General features: G+C 42.0%; 7 non-coding genes across 7 annotated transcripts; all 7 read left to right on the top strand.

Annotated features, from left to right (window-relative positions):
• The first annotated feature begins 2,961 nt into the window (after window positions 1–2,961).
• On the top strand, window positions 2,962–3,034 carry TRNAM-CAU (transfer RNA methionine (anticodon CAU)). The gene has a single exon. It is a non-coding gene; the product is annotated as a tRNA-Met (tRNA).
• A 1,620-nt stretch (window positions 3,035–4,654) lies between these two features.
• TRNAM-CAU (transfer RNA methionine (anticodon CAU)) lies at window positions 4,655–4,727 on the top strand. The gene has a single exon. It is a non-coding gene; the product is annotated as a tRNA-Met (tRNA).
• Window positions 4,728–6,351: 1,624 nt separating this feature from the next.
• On the top strand, window positions 6,352–6,424 carry TRNAM-CAU (transfer RNA methionine (anticodon CAU)). The gene has a single exon. It is a non-coding gene; the product is annotated as a tRNA-Met (tRNA).
• A 1,625-nt stretch (window positions 6,425–8,049) lies between these two features.
• TRNAM-CAU (transfer RNA methionine (anticodon CAU)) lies at window positions 8,050–8,122 on the top strand. The gene has a single exon. It is a non-coding gene; the product is annotated as a tRNA-Met (tRNA).
• Window positions 8,123–9,742: 1,620 nt separating this feature from the next.
• On the top strand, window positions 9,743–9,815 carry TRNAM-CAU (transfer RNA methionine (anticodon CAU)). The gene has a single exon. It is a non-coding gene; the product is annotated as a tRNA-Met (tRNA).
• A 1,625-nt stretch (window positions 9,816–11,440) lies between these two features.
• Window positions 11,441–11,513, top strand: TRNAM-CAU (transfer RNA methionine (anticodon CAU)). Its single transcript has one exon. It is a non-coding gene; the product is annotated as a tRNA-Met (tRNA).
• Window positions 11,514–13,133: 1,620 nt separating this feature from the next.
• TRNAM-CAU (transfer RNA methionine (anticodon CAU)) lies at window positions 13,134–13,206 on the top strand. Its single transcript has one exon. It is a non-coding gene; the product is annotated as a tRNA-Met (tRNA).
• The last annotated feature ends 1,125 nt before the right edge of the window (window positions 13,207–14,331 follow it).

Below are 14,331 nucleotides of genomic sequence, written 5' to 3'. Positions count from 1 at the left end.
CGGGCCGCCTGGGTGAAAACCAGGAATCCTAACCGCTAGACCATATGGGAGAAGATGTACTGCCAGCTCACTTACAATATGAAAAAAAAGAGGTGTACTGCTTTGCACAAGCAACTTCCGCAGATTATTACGTGCATTTTGCCTCGTTAGCGCAGCAGGTAGCGCGTCAGTCTCGTAATCTGAAGGTCATGAGTTCGATTCTCACATGGGGCACTGGTACCGTGTTTCCTTAACTGATTTTGCCACCATCTTGGCTAGAGAGTCACAGCTCTTTTCCATTCAGTAGCAAAACATCACCAATTGATGGAAGGGGAGCTCCAATGACAAACAGGGATAAAGGCTTGTTGAGTCCCTTAACACCCAGGAATTAAAAGTGAGAGATATGAATGGTTTGAGATATGACATCAAATAAGCTTTTGTGCAAATAAATATCCAAAAAACCTGGTGGTCTGCATTTTTGGCTGCAAAGAGCAGTTCCAACCTAAACTGATTCTGTCTGCAAGGCACGTGTTGGCTTTGGAATGTGGACACTAGTCCCCAAAAAAAAGTCTCTCCCATAGCAGGAATCGAACCAGTCAACCAGGAATACTAACTAAGTCTTTCTCCACATGGTGTAAGCAGTACAGTAAAAAGCAAGACAGGTGTAAAAAAAAAAAAAAAAAGAGTGTTTTGCTTTGAATACAAAACATCAACATTACAAGAGCTGAAACACGCTACATGGTCAAGGTTTTTGGCACGTCAGTTGAATAATTTGAAGATCATGAGTTTTTTGCTCACACGTGGCATCCTCCTTTTCTCAAGAGATTTTGTCACTAACTCTGAACTTTCCAATTCAGTTCTAAACTGTTTCCGATTAGAAAGAACATGGGAGCCCTAATGACAGACAGGACACATGGCTTGTTGAGTCCCTTGACACTTTTGTGTAAAACTGTGTAGTTGAAAAAGGCTTAAGCTATGAAACAAAAGGAAATCTTTTGCAAAAGTCATAATGCATCGCCAATGTTAAGTATTTTTGTTGCAAAGTGAAAATCTACCAGAAACATTTTTGATTGAAAAACACGTGTCAGTCTTTGAATGGTGGCAGTAGCTAAGATAAAGATGCATTCCCATACCGGGAGTCGAACCCAGGCCACCTGGGTGAGAGCCAGGAATCCTAACCGCTAGACCATATGGGAAAAGATGCACTAATGTCTCAGTGACATTATGAAAAAAAAAAGTTTTCTGCTATGCACAATAAACTTCTGCAGATCTGCAGGTACAGCTTGCCTCGTTAGCGCAGTAGGTAGCGCGTTAGTCTCATAATCTGAAGGTCGTGAGTTCGAGCCTCACACGGGGCACTGTTCCCTCCTTTTCTCGAGAGATTTTGTCACCAACTTAGAACTTTTCCATTCAATTCTACAACTTTTTCCATTAGAAAGGAAATGGGAATCCAAATAACTTACCGGACCCATGAGTTGTTGAGTCCCTTGACACTTTAGTGTAAAAAGGGGTGGTTGAGAATGAGTTGAGCTACGAATCCAAATTGAATCTTGTGTGAAGGGTCAGAATGAAGTGCCAAAACGCGGGCGTTCAGCATTTTTGCCTGAAAAAAACAAATCCTACTTGAAATACGTTTGACTAAAAAACACGCGTCAGTTTTTGAATGTTGGCAGCGGTGCAGAAAAGGATGCGTTCCCATACCAGTAGTCGAACCCGGGCCGCCTGGGTGAAAACCAGGAATCCTAACCGCTAGACCATATGGGAGAAGATGTACTGCCAGCTCACTTACAATATGAAAAAAAAGAGGTGTACTGCTTTGCACAAGCAACTTCCGCAGATTATTACGTGCATTTTGCCTCGTTAGCGCAGCAGGTAGCGCGTCAGTCTCGTAATCTGAAGGTCATGAGTTCGATTCTCACATGGGGCACTGGTACCGTGTTTCCTTAACTGATTTTGCCACCATCTTGGCTAGAGAGTCACAGCTCTTTTCCATTCAGTAGCAAAACATCACCAATTGATGGAAGGGGAGCTCCAATGACAAACAGGGATAAAGGCTTGTTGAGTCCCTTAACACCCAGGAATTAAAAGTGAGAGATATGAATGGTTTGAGATATGACATCAAATAAGCTTTTGTGCAAATAAATATCCAAAAAACCTGGTGGTCTGCATTTTTGGCTGCAAAGAGCAGTTCCAACCTAAACTGATTCTGTCTGCAAGGCACGTGTTGGCTTTGGAATGTGGACACTAGTCCCCAAAAAAAAGTCTCTCCCATAGCAGGAATCGAACCAGTCAACCAGGAATACTAACTAAGTCTTTCTCCACATGGTGTAAGCAGTACAGTAAACAGCAAGACAGGTGTAAAAAAAAAAAAAAAAAAAAAGAGTGTTTTGCTTTGAATACAAAACATCAACATTACAAGAGCTGAAACACGCTACATGGTCAAGGTTTTTGGCACGTCAGTTGAATAATTTGAAGATCATGAGTTTTTTGCTCACACGTGGCATCCTCCTTTTCTCAAGAGATTTTGTCACTAACTCTGAACTTTCCAATTCAGTTCTAAACTGTTTCCGATTAGAAAGAACATGGGAGCCCTAATGACAGACAGGACACATGGCTTGTTGAGTCCCTTGACACTTTTGTGTAAAACTGTGTAGTTGAAAAAGGCTTAAGCTATGAAACAAAAGGAAATCTTTTGCAAAAGTCATAATGCATCGCCAATGTTAAGTATTTTTGTTGCAAAGTGAAAATCTACCAGAAACATTTTTGATTGAAAAACACGTGTCAGTCTTTGAATGGTGGCAGTAGCTAAGATAAAGATGCATTCCCATACCGGGAGTCGAACCCAGGCCACCTGGGTGAGAGCCAGGAATCCTAACCGCTAGACCATATGGGAAAAGATGCACTAATGTCTCAGTGACATTATGAAAAAAAAAAGTTTTCTGCTATGCACAATAAACTTCTGCAGATCTGCAGGTACAGCTTGCCTCGTTAGCGCAGTAGGTAGCGCGTCAGTCTCATAATCTGAAGGTCGTGAGTTCGAGCCTCACACGGGGCACTGTTCCCTCCTTTTCTCGAGAGATTTTGTCACCAACTTAGAACTTTTCCATTCAATTCTACAACTTTTTCCATTAGAAAGGAAATGGGAATCCAAATAACTTACCGGACCCATGAGTTGTTGAGTCCCTTGACACTTTAGTGTAAAAAGGGGTGGTTGAGAATGAGTTGAGCTACGAATCCAAATTGAATCTTGTGTGAAGGGTCAGAATGAAGTGCCAAAACGCGGGCGTTCAGCATTTTTGCCTGAAAAAAACAAATCCTACTTGAAATACGTTTGACTAAAAAACACGCGTCAGTTTTTGAATGTTGGCAGCGGTGCAGAAAAGGATGCGTTCCCATACCAGTAGTCGAACCCGGGCCGCCTGGGTGAAAACCAGGAATCCTAACCGCTAGACCATATGGGAGAAGATGTACTGCCAGCTCACTTACAATATGAAAAAAAAGAGGTGTACTGCTTTGCACAAGCAACTTCCGCAGATTATTACGTGCATTTTGCCTCGTTAGCGCAGCAGGTAGCGCGTCAGTCTCGTAATCTGAAGGTCATGAGTTCGATTCTCACATGGGGCACTGGTACCGTGTTTCCTTAACTGATTTTGCCACCATCTTGGCTAGAGAGTCACAGCTCTTTTCCATTCAGTAGCAAAACATCACCAATTGATGGAAGGGGAGCTCCAATGACAAACAGGGATAAAGGCTTGTTGAGTCCCTTAACACCCAGGAATTAAAAGTGAGAGATATGAATGGTTTGAGATATGACATCAAATAAGCTTTTGTGCAAATAAATATCCAAAAAACCTGGTGGTCTGCATTTTTGGCTGCAAAGAGCAGCTCCAACCTAAACTGATTCTGTCTGCAAGGCACGTGTTGGCTTTGGAATGTGGACACTAGTCCCCAAAAAAAAGTCTCTCCCATAGCAGGAATCGAACCAGTCAACCAGGAATACTAACTAAGTCTTTCTCCACATGGTGTAAGCAGTACAGTAAAAAGCAAGACAGGTGTAAAAAAAAAAAAAAAAAGAGTGTTTTGCTTTGAATACAAAACATCAACATTACAAGAGCTGAAACACGCTACATGGTCAAGGTTTTTGGCACGTCAGTTGAATAATTTGAAGATCATGAGTTTTTTGCTCACACGTGGCATCCTCCTTTTCTCAAGAGATTTTGTCACTAACTCTGAACTTTCCAATTCAGTTCTAAACTGTTTCCGATTAGAAAGAACATGGGAGCCCTAATGACAGACAGGACACATGGCTTGTTGAGTCCCTTGACACTTTTGTGTAAAACTGTGTAGTTGAAAAAGGCTTAAGCTATGAAACAAAAGGAAATCTTTTGCAAAAGTCATAATGCATCGCCAATGTTAAGTATTTTTGTTGCAAAGTGAAAATCTACCAGAAACATTTTTGATTGAAAAACACGTGTCAGTCTTTGAATGGTGGCAGTAGCTAAGATAAAGATGCATTCCCATACCGGGAGTCGAACCCAGGCCACCTGGGTGAGAGCCAGGAATCCTAACCGCTAGACCATATGGGAAAAGATGCACTAATGTCTCAGTGACATTATGAAAAAAAAAAGTTTTCTGCTATGCACAATAAACTTCTGCAGATCTGCAGGTACAGCTTGCCTCGTTAGCGCAGTAGGTAGCGCGTCAGTCTCATAATCTGAAGGTCGTGAGTTCGAGCCTCACACGGGGCACTGTTCCCTCCTTTTCTCGAGAGATTTTGTCACCAACTTAGAACTTTTCCATTCAATTCTACAACTTTTTCCATTAGAAAGGAAATGGGAATCCAAATAACTTACCGGACCCATGAGTTGTTGAGTCCCTTGACACTTTAGTGTAAAAAGGGGTGGTTGAGAATGAGTTGAGCTACGAATCCAAATTGAATCTTGTGTGAAGGGTCAGAATGAAGTGCCAAAACGCGGGCGTTCAGCATTTTTGCCTGAAAAAAACAAATCCTACTTGAAATACGTTTGACTAAAAAACACGCGTCAGTTTTTGAATGTTGGCAGCGGTGCAGAAAAGGATGCGTTCCCATACCAGTAGTCGAACCCGGGCCGCCTGGGTGAAAACCAGGAATCCTAACCGCTAGACCATATGGGAGAAGATGTACTGCCAGCTCACTTACAATATGAAAAAAAAGAGGTGTACTGCTTTGCACAAGCAACTTCCGCAGATTATTACGTGCATTTTGCCTCGTTAGCGCAGCAGGTAGCGCGTCAGTCTCGTAATCTGAAGGTCATGAGTTCGATTCTCACATGGGGCACTGGTACCGTGTTTCCTTAACTGATTTTGCCACCATCTTGGCTAGAGAGTCACAGCTCTTTTCCATTCAGTAGCAAAACATCACCAATTGATGGAAGGGGAGCTCCAATGACAAACAGGGATAAAGGCTTGTTGAGTCCCTTAACACCCAGGAATTAAAAGTGAGAGATATGAATGGTTTGAGATATGACATCAAATAAGCTTTTGTGCAAATAAATATCCAAAAAACCTGGTGGTCTGCATTTTTGGCTGCAAAGAGCAGTTCCAACCTAAACTGATTCTGTCTGCAAGGCACGTGTTGGCTTTGGAATGTGGACACTAGTCCCCAAAAAAAAGTCTCTCCCATAGCAGGAATCGAACCAGTCAACCAGGAATACTAACTAAGTCTTTCTCCACATGGTGTAAGCAGTACAGTAAACAGCAAGACAGGTGTAAAAAAAAAAAAAAAAAAAAAGAGTGTTTTGCTTTGAATACAAAACATCAACATTACAAGAGCTGAAACACGCTACATGGTCAAGGTTTTTGGCACGTCAGTTGAATAATTTGAAGATCATGAGTTTTTTGCTCACACGTGGCATCCTCCTTTTCTCAAGAGATTTTGTCACTAACTCTGAACTTTCCAATTCAGTTCTAAACTGTTTCCGATTAGAAAGAACATGGGAGCCCTAATGACAGACAGGACACATGGCTTGTTGAGTCCCTTGACACTTTTGTGTAAAACTGTGTAGTTGAAAAAGGCTTAAGCTATGAAACAAAAGGAAATCTTTTGCAAAAGTCATAATGCATCGCCAATGTTAAGTATTTTTGTTGCAAAGTGAAAATCTACCAGAAACATTTTTGATTGAAAAACACGTGTCAGTCTTTGAATGGTGGCAGTAGCTAAGATAAAGATGCATTCCCATACCGGGAGTCGAACCCAGGCCACCTGGGTGAGAGCCAGGAATCCTAACCGCTAGACCATATGGGAAAAGATGCACTAATGTCTCAGTGACATTATGAAAAAAAAAAGTTTTCTGCTATGCACAATAAACTTCTGCAGATCTGCAGGTACAGCTTGCCTCGTTAGCGCAGTAGGTAGCGCGTCAGTCTCATAATCTGAAGGTCGTGAGTTCGAGCCTCACACGGGGCACTGTTCCCTCCTTTTCTCGAGAGATTTTGTCACCAACTTAGAACTTTTCCATTCAATTCTACAACTTTTTCCATTAGAAAGGAAATGGGAATCCAAATAACTTACCGGACCCATGAGTTGTTGAGTCCCTTGACACTTTAGTGTAAAAAGGGGTGGTTGAGAATGAGTTGAGCTACGAATCCAAATTGAATCTTGTGTGAAGGGTCAGAATGAAGTGCCAAAACGCGGGCGTTCAGCATTTTTGCCTGAAAAAAACAAATCCTACTTGAAATACGTTTGACTAAAAAACACGCGTCAGTTTTTGAATGTTGGCAGCGGTGCAGAAAAGGATGCGTTCCCATACCAGTAGTCGAACCCGGGCCGCCTGGGTGAAAACCAGGAATCCTAACCGCTAGACCATATGGGAGAAGATGTACTGCCAGCTCACTTACAATATGAAAAAAAAGAGGTGTACTGCTTTGCACAAGCAACTTCCGCAGATTATTACGTGCATTTTGCCTCGTTAGCGCAGCAGGTAGCGCGTCAGTCTCGTAATCTGAAGGTCATGAGTTCGATTCTCACATGGGGCACTGGTACCGTGTTTCCTTAACTGATTTTGCCACCATCTTGGCTAGAGAGTCACAGCTCTTTTCCATTCAGTAGCAAAACATCACCAATTGATGGAAGGGGAGCTCCAATGACAAACAGGGATAAAGGCTTGTTGAGTCCCTTAACACCCAGGAATTAAAAGTGAGAGATATGAATGGTTTGAGATATGACATCAAATAAGCTTTTGTGCAAATAAATATCCAAAAAACCTGGTGGTCTGCATTTTTGGCTGCAAAGAGCAGTTCCAACCTAAACTGATTCTGTCTGCAAGGCACGTGTTGGCTTTGGAATGTGGACACTAGTCCCCAAAAAAAAGTCTCTCCCATAGCAGGAATCGAACCAGTCAACCAGGAATACTAACTAAGTCTTTCTCCACATGGTGTAAGCAGTACAGTAAACAGCAAGACAGGTGTAAAAAAAAAAAAAAAAAAAAAAGAGTGTTTTGCTTTGAATACAAAACATCAACATTACAAGAGCTGAAACACGCTACATGGTCAAGGTTTTTGGCACGTCAGTTGAATAATTTGAAGATCATGAGTTTTTTGCTCACACGTGGCATCCTCCTTTTCTCAAGAGATTTTGTCACTAACTCTGAACTTTCCAATTCAGTTCTAAACTGTTTCCGATTAGAAAGAACATGGGAGCCCTAATGACAGACAGGACACATGGCTTGTTGAGTCCCTTGACACTTTTGTGTAAAACTGTGTAGTTGAAAAAGGCTTAAGCTATGAAACAAAAGGAAATCTTTTGCAAAAGTCATAATGCATCGCCAATGTTAAGTATTTTTGTTGCAAAGTGAAAATCTACCAGAAACATTTTTGATTGAAAAACACGTGTCAGTCTTTGAATGGTGGCAGTAGCTAAGATAAAGATGCATTCCCATACCGGGAGTCGAACCCAGGCCACCTGGGTGAGAGCCAGGAATCCTAACCGCTAGACCATATGGGAAAAGATGCACTAATGTCTCAGTGACATTATGAAAAAAAAAAGTTTTCTGCTATGCACAATAAACTTCTGCAGATCTGCAGGTACAGCTTGCCTCGTTAGCGCAGTAGGTAGCGCGTCAGTCTCATAATCTGAAGGTCGTGAGTTCGAGCCTCACACGGGGCACTGTTCCCTCCTTTTCTCGAGAGATTTTGTCACCAACTTAGAACTTTTCCATTCAATTCTACAACTTTTTCCATTAGAAAGGAAATGGGAATCCAAATAACTTACCGGACCCATGAGTTGTTGAGTCCCTTGACACTTTAGTGTAAAAAGGGGTGGTTGAGAATGAGTTGAGCTACGAATCCAAATTGAATCTTGTGTGAAGGGTCAGAATGAAGTGCCAAAACGCGGGCGTTCAGCATTTTTGCCTGAAAAAAACAAATCCTACTTGAAATACGTTTGACTAAAAAACACGCGTCAGTTTTTGAATGTTGGCAGCGGTGCAGAAAAGGATGCGTTCCCATACCAGTAGTCGAACCCGGGCCGCCTGGGTGAAAACCAGGAATCCTAACCGCTAGACCATATGGGAGAAGATGTACTGCCAGCTCACTTACAATATGAAAAAAAAGAGGTGTACTGCTTTGCACAAGCAACTTCCGCAGATTATTACGTGCATTTTGCCTCGTTAGCGCAGCAGGTAGCGCGTCAGTCTCGTAATCTGAAGGTCATGAGTTCGATTCTCACATGGGGCACTGGTACCGTGTTTCCTTAACTGATTTTGCCACCATCTTGGCTAGAGAGTCACAGCTCTTTTCCATTCAGTAGCAAAACATCACCAATTGATGGAAGGGGAGCTCCAATGACAAACAGGGATAAAGGCTTGTTGAGTCCCTTAACACCCAGGAATTAAAAGTGAGAGATATGAATGGTTTGAGATATGACATCAAATAAGCTTTTGTGCAAATAAATATCCAAAAAACCTGGTGGTCTGCATTTTTGGCTGCAAAGAGCAGTTCCAACCTAAACTGATTCTGTCTGCAAGGCACGTGTTGGCTTTGGAATGTGGACACTAGTCCCCAAAAAAAAGTCTCTCCCATAGCAGGAATCGAACCAGTCAACCAGGAATACTAACTAAGTCTTTCTCCACATGGTGTAAGCAGTACAGTAAAAAGCAAGACAGGTGTAAAAAAAAAAAAAAAAAGAGTGTTTTGCTTTGAATACAAAACATCAACATTACAAGAGCTGAAACACGCTACATGGTCAAGGTTTTTGGCACGTCAGTTGAATAATTTGAAGATCATGAGTTTTTTGCTCACACGTGGCATCCTCCTTTTCTCAAGAGATTTTGTCACTAACTCTGAACTTTCCAATTCAGTTCTAAACTGTTTCCGATTAGAAAGAACATGGGAGCCCTAATGACAGACAGGACACATGGCTTGTTGAGTCCCTTGACACTTTTGTGTAAAACTGTGTAGTTGAAAAAGGCTTAAGCTATGAAACAAAAGGAAATCTTTTGCAAAAGTCATAATGCATCGCCAATGTTAAGTATTTTTGTTGCAAAGTGAAAATCTACCAGAAACATTTTTGATTGAAAAACACGTGTCAGTCTTTGAATGGTGGCAGTAGCTAAGATAAAGATGCATTCCCATACCGGGAGTCGAACCCAGGCCACCTGGGTGAGAGCCAGGAATCCTAACCGCTAGACCATATGGGAAAAGATGCACTAATGTCTCAGTGACATTATGAAAAAAAAAAGTTTTCTGCTATGCACAATAAACTTCTGCAGATCTGCAGGTACAGCTTGCCTCGTTAGCGCAGTAGGTAGCGCGTCAGTCTCATAATCTGAAGGTCGTGAGTTCGAGCCTCACACGGGGCACTGTTCCCTCCTTTTCTCGAGAGATTTTGTCACCAACTTAGAACTTTTCCATTCAATTCTACAACTTTTTCCATTAGAAAGGAAATGGGAATCCAAATAACTTACCGGACCCATGAGTTGTTGAGTCCCTTGACACTTTAGTGTAAAAAGGGGTGGTTGAGAATGAGTTGAGCTACGAATCCAAATTGAATCTTGTGTGAAGGGTCAGAATGAAGTGCCAAAACGCGGGCGTTCAGCATTTTTGCCTGAAAAAAACAAATCCTACTTGAAATACGTTTGACTAAAAAACACGCGTCAGTTTTTGAATGTTGGCAGCGGTGCAGAAAAGGATGCGTTCCCATACCAGTAGTCGAACCCGGGCCGCCTGGGTGAAAACCAGGAATCCTAACCGCTAGACCATATGGGAGAAGATGTACTGCCAGCTCACTTACAATATGAAAAAAAAGAGGTGTACTGCTTTGCACAAGCAACTTCCGCAGATTATTACGTGCATTTTGCCTCGTTAGCGCAGCAGGTAGCGCGTCAGTCTCGTAATCTGAAGGTCATGAGTTCGATTCTCACATGGGGCACTGGTACCGTGTTTCCTTAACTGATTTTGCCACCATCTTGGCTAGAGAGTCACAGCTCTTTTCCATTCAGTAGCAAAACATCACCAATTGATGGAAGGGGAGCTCCAATGACAAACAGGGATAAAGGCTTGTTGAGTCCCTTAACACCCAGGAATTAAAAGTGAGAGATATGAATGGTTTGAGATATGACATCAAATAAGCTTTTGTGCAAATAAATATCCAAAAAACCTGGTGGTCTGCATTTTTGGCTGCAAAGAGCAGTTCCAACCTAAACTGATTCTGTCTGCAAGGCACGTGTTGGCTTTGGAATGTGGACACTAGTCCCCAAAAAAAAGTCTCTCCCATAGCAGGAATCGAACCAGTCAACCAGGAATACTAACTAAGTCTTTCTCCACATGGTGTAAGCAGTACAGTAAACAGCAAGACAGGTGTAAAAAAAAAAAAAAAAAAAAAAGAGTGTTTTGCTTTGAATACAAAACATCAACATTACAAGAGCTGAAACACGCTACATGGTCAAGGTTTTTGGCACGTCAGTTGAATAATTTGAAGATCATGAGTTTTTTGCTCACACGTGGCATCCTCCTTTTCTCAAGAGATTTTGTCACTAACTCTGAACTTTCCAATTCAGTTCTAAACTGTTTCCGATTAGAAAGAACATGGGAGCCCTAATGACAGACAGGACACATGGCTTGTTGAGTCCCTTGACACTTTTGTGTAAAACTGTGTAGTTGAAAAAGGCTTAAGCTATGAAACAAAAGGAAATCTTTTGCAAAAGTCATAATGCATCGCCAATGTTAAGTATTTTTGTTGCAAAGTGAAAATCTACCAGAAACATTTTTGATTGAAAAACACGTGTCAGTCTTTGAATGGTGGCAGTAGCTAAGATAAAGATGCATTCCCATACCGGGAGTCGAACCCAGGCCACCTGGGTGAGAGCCAGGAATCCTAACCGCTAGACCATATGGGAAAAGATGCACTAATGTCTCAGTGACATTATGAAAAAAAAAAGTTTTCTGCTATGCACAATAAACTTCTGCAGATCTGCAGGTACAGCTTGCCTCGTTAGCGCAGTAGGTAGCGCGTCAGTCTCATAATCTGAAGGTCGTGAGTTCGAGCCTCACACGGGGCACTGTTCCCTCCTTTTCTCGAGAGATTTTGTCACCAACTTAGAACTTTTCCATTCAATTCTACAACTTTTTCCATTAGAAAGGAAATGGGAATCCAAATAACTTACCGGACCCATGAGTTGTTGAGTCCCTTGACACTTTAGTGTAAAAAGGGGTGGTTGAGAATGAGTTGAGCTACGAATCCAAATTGAATCTTGTGTGAAGGGTCAGAATGAAGTGCCAAAACGCGGGCGTTCAGCATTTTTGCCTGAAAAAAACAAATCCTACTTGAAATACGTTTGACTAAAAAACACGCGTCAGTTTTTGAATGTTGGCAGCGGTGCAGAAAAGGATGCGTTCCCATACCAGTAGTCGAACCCGGGCCGCCTGGGTGAAAACCAGGAATCCTAACCGCTAGACCATATGGGAGAAGATGTACTGCCAGCTCACTTACAATATGAAAAAAAAGAGGTGTACTGCTTTGCACAAGCAACTTCCGCAGATTATTACGTGCATTTTGCCTCGTTAGCGCAGCAGGTAGCGCGTCAGTCTCGTAATCTGAAGGTCATGAGTTCGATTCTCACATGGGGCACTGGTACCGTGTTTCCTTAACTGATTTTGCCACCATCTTGGCTAGAGAGTCACAGCTCTTTTCCATTCAGTAGCAAAACATCACCAATTGATGGAAGGGGAGCTCCAATGACAAACAGGGATAAAGGCTTGTTGAGTCCCTTAACACCCAGGAATTAAAAGTGAGAGATATGAATGGTTTGAGATATGACATCAAATAAGCTTTTGTGCAAATAAATATCCAAAAAACCTGGTGGTCTGCATTTTTGGCTGCAAAGAGCAGTTCCAACCTAAACTGATTCTGTCTGCAAGGCACGTGTTGGCTTTGGAATGTGGACACTAGTCCCCAAAAAAAAGTCTCTCCCATAGCAGGAATCGAACCAGTCAACCAGGAATACTAACTAAGTCTTTCTCCACATGGTGTAAGCAGTACAGTAAAAAGCAAGACAGGTGTAAAAAAAAAAAAAAAAAGAGTGTTTTGCTTTGAATACAAAACATCAACATTACAAGAGCTGAAACACGCTACATGGTCAAGGTTTTTGGCACGTCAGTTGAATAATTTGAAGATCATGAGTTTTTTGCTCACACGTGGCATCCTCCTTTTCTCAAGAGATTTTGTCACTAACTCTGAACTTTCCAATTCAGTTCTAAACTGTTTCCGATTAGAAAGAACATGGGAGCCCTAATGACAGACAGGACACATGGCTTGTTGAGTCCCTTGACACTTTTGTGTAAAACTGTGTAGTTGAAAAAGGCTTAAGCTATGAAACAAAAGGAAATCTTTTGCAAAAGTCATAATGCATCGCCAATGTTAAGTATTTTTGTTGCAAAGTGAAAATCTACCAGAAACATTTTTGATTGAAAAACACGTGTCAGTCTTTGAATGGTGGCAGTAGCTAAGATAAAGATGCATTCCCATACCGGGAGTCGAACCCAGGCCACCTGGGTGAGAGCCAGGAATCCTAACCGCTAGACCATATGGGAAAAGATGCACTAATGTCTCAGTGACATTATGAAAAAAAAAAGTTTTCTGCTATGCACAATAAACTTCTGCAGATCTGCAGGTACAGCTTGCCTCGTTAGCGCAGTAGGTAGCGCGTCAGTCTCATAATCTGAAGGTCGTGAGTTCGAGCCTCACACGGGGCACTGTTCCCTCCTTTTCTCGAGAGATTTTGTCACCAACTTAGAACTTTTCCATTCAATTCTACAACTTTTTCCATTAGAAAGGAAATGGGAATCCAAATAAATTACCGGACCCATGAGTTGTTGAGTCCCTTGACACTTTAGTGTAAAAAGGGGTGGTTGAGAATGAGTTGAGCTACGAATCCAAATTGAATCTTGTGTGAAGGGTCAGAATGAAGTGCCAAAACGCGGGCGTTCAGCATTTTTGCCTGAAAAAAACAAATCCTACTTGAAATACGTTTGACTAAAAAACACGCGTCAGTTTTTGAATGTTGGCAGCGGTGCAGAAAAGGATGCGTTCCCATACCAGTAGTCGAACCCGGGCCGCCTGGGTGAAAACCAGGAATCCTAACCGCTAGACCATATGGGAGAAGATGTACTGCCAGCTCACTTACAATATGAAAAAAAAGAGGTGTACTGCTTTGCACAAGCAACTTCCGCAGATTATTACGTGCATTTTGCCTCGTTAGCGCAGCAGGTAGCGCGTCAGTCTCGTAATCTGAAGGTCATGAGTTCGATTCTCACATGGGGCACTGGTACCGTGTTTCCTTAACTGATTTTGCCACCATCTTGGCTAGAGAGTCACAGCTCTTTTCCATTCAGTAGCAAAACATCACCAATTGATGGAAGGGGAGCTCCAATGACAAACAGGGATAAAGGCTTGTTGAGTCCCTTAACACCCAGGAATTAAAAGTGAGAGATATGAATGGTTTGAGATATGACATCAAATAAGCTTTTGTGCAAATAAATATCCAAAAAACCTGGTGGTCTGCATTTTTGGCTGCAAAGAGCAGTTCCAACCTAAACTGATTCTGTCTGCAAGGCACGTGTTGGCTTTGGAATGTGGACACTAGTCCCCAAAAAAAAGTCTCTCCCATATCAGGAATCGAACCAGTCAACCAGGAATACTAACTAAGTCTTTCTCCACATGGTGTAAGCAGTACAGTAAACAGCAAGACAGGTGTAAAAAAAAAAAAAAAAAAAAAAAGAGTGTTTTGCTTTGAATACAAAACATCAACATTACAAGAGCTGAAACACGCTACATGGTCAAGGTTTTTGGCACGTCAGTTGAATAATTTGAAGATCATG

Source organism: Phyllobates terribilis, unplaced genomic scaffold (assembly GCF_046119375.1).
Source record: "Phyllobates terribilis strain yellow unplaced genomic scaffold, ASM4611937v1 Scaffold_11__3_contigs__length_659146591, whole genome shotgun sequence".
NCBI classification, from domain to species: Eukaryota; Metazoa; Chordata; class Amphibia; order Anura; family Dendrobatidae; genus Phyllobates; species Phyllobates terribilis.
The sequence above is the reverse complement of the archived record's forward strand: the minus strand, read 5'-3'. Positions and strand labels throughout refer to the sequence as shown.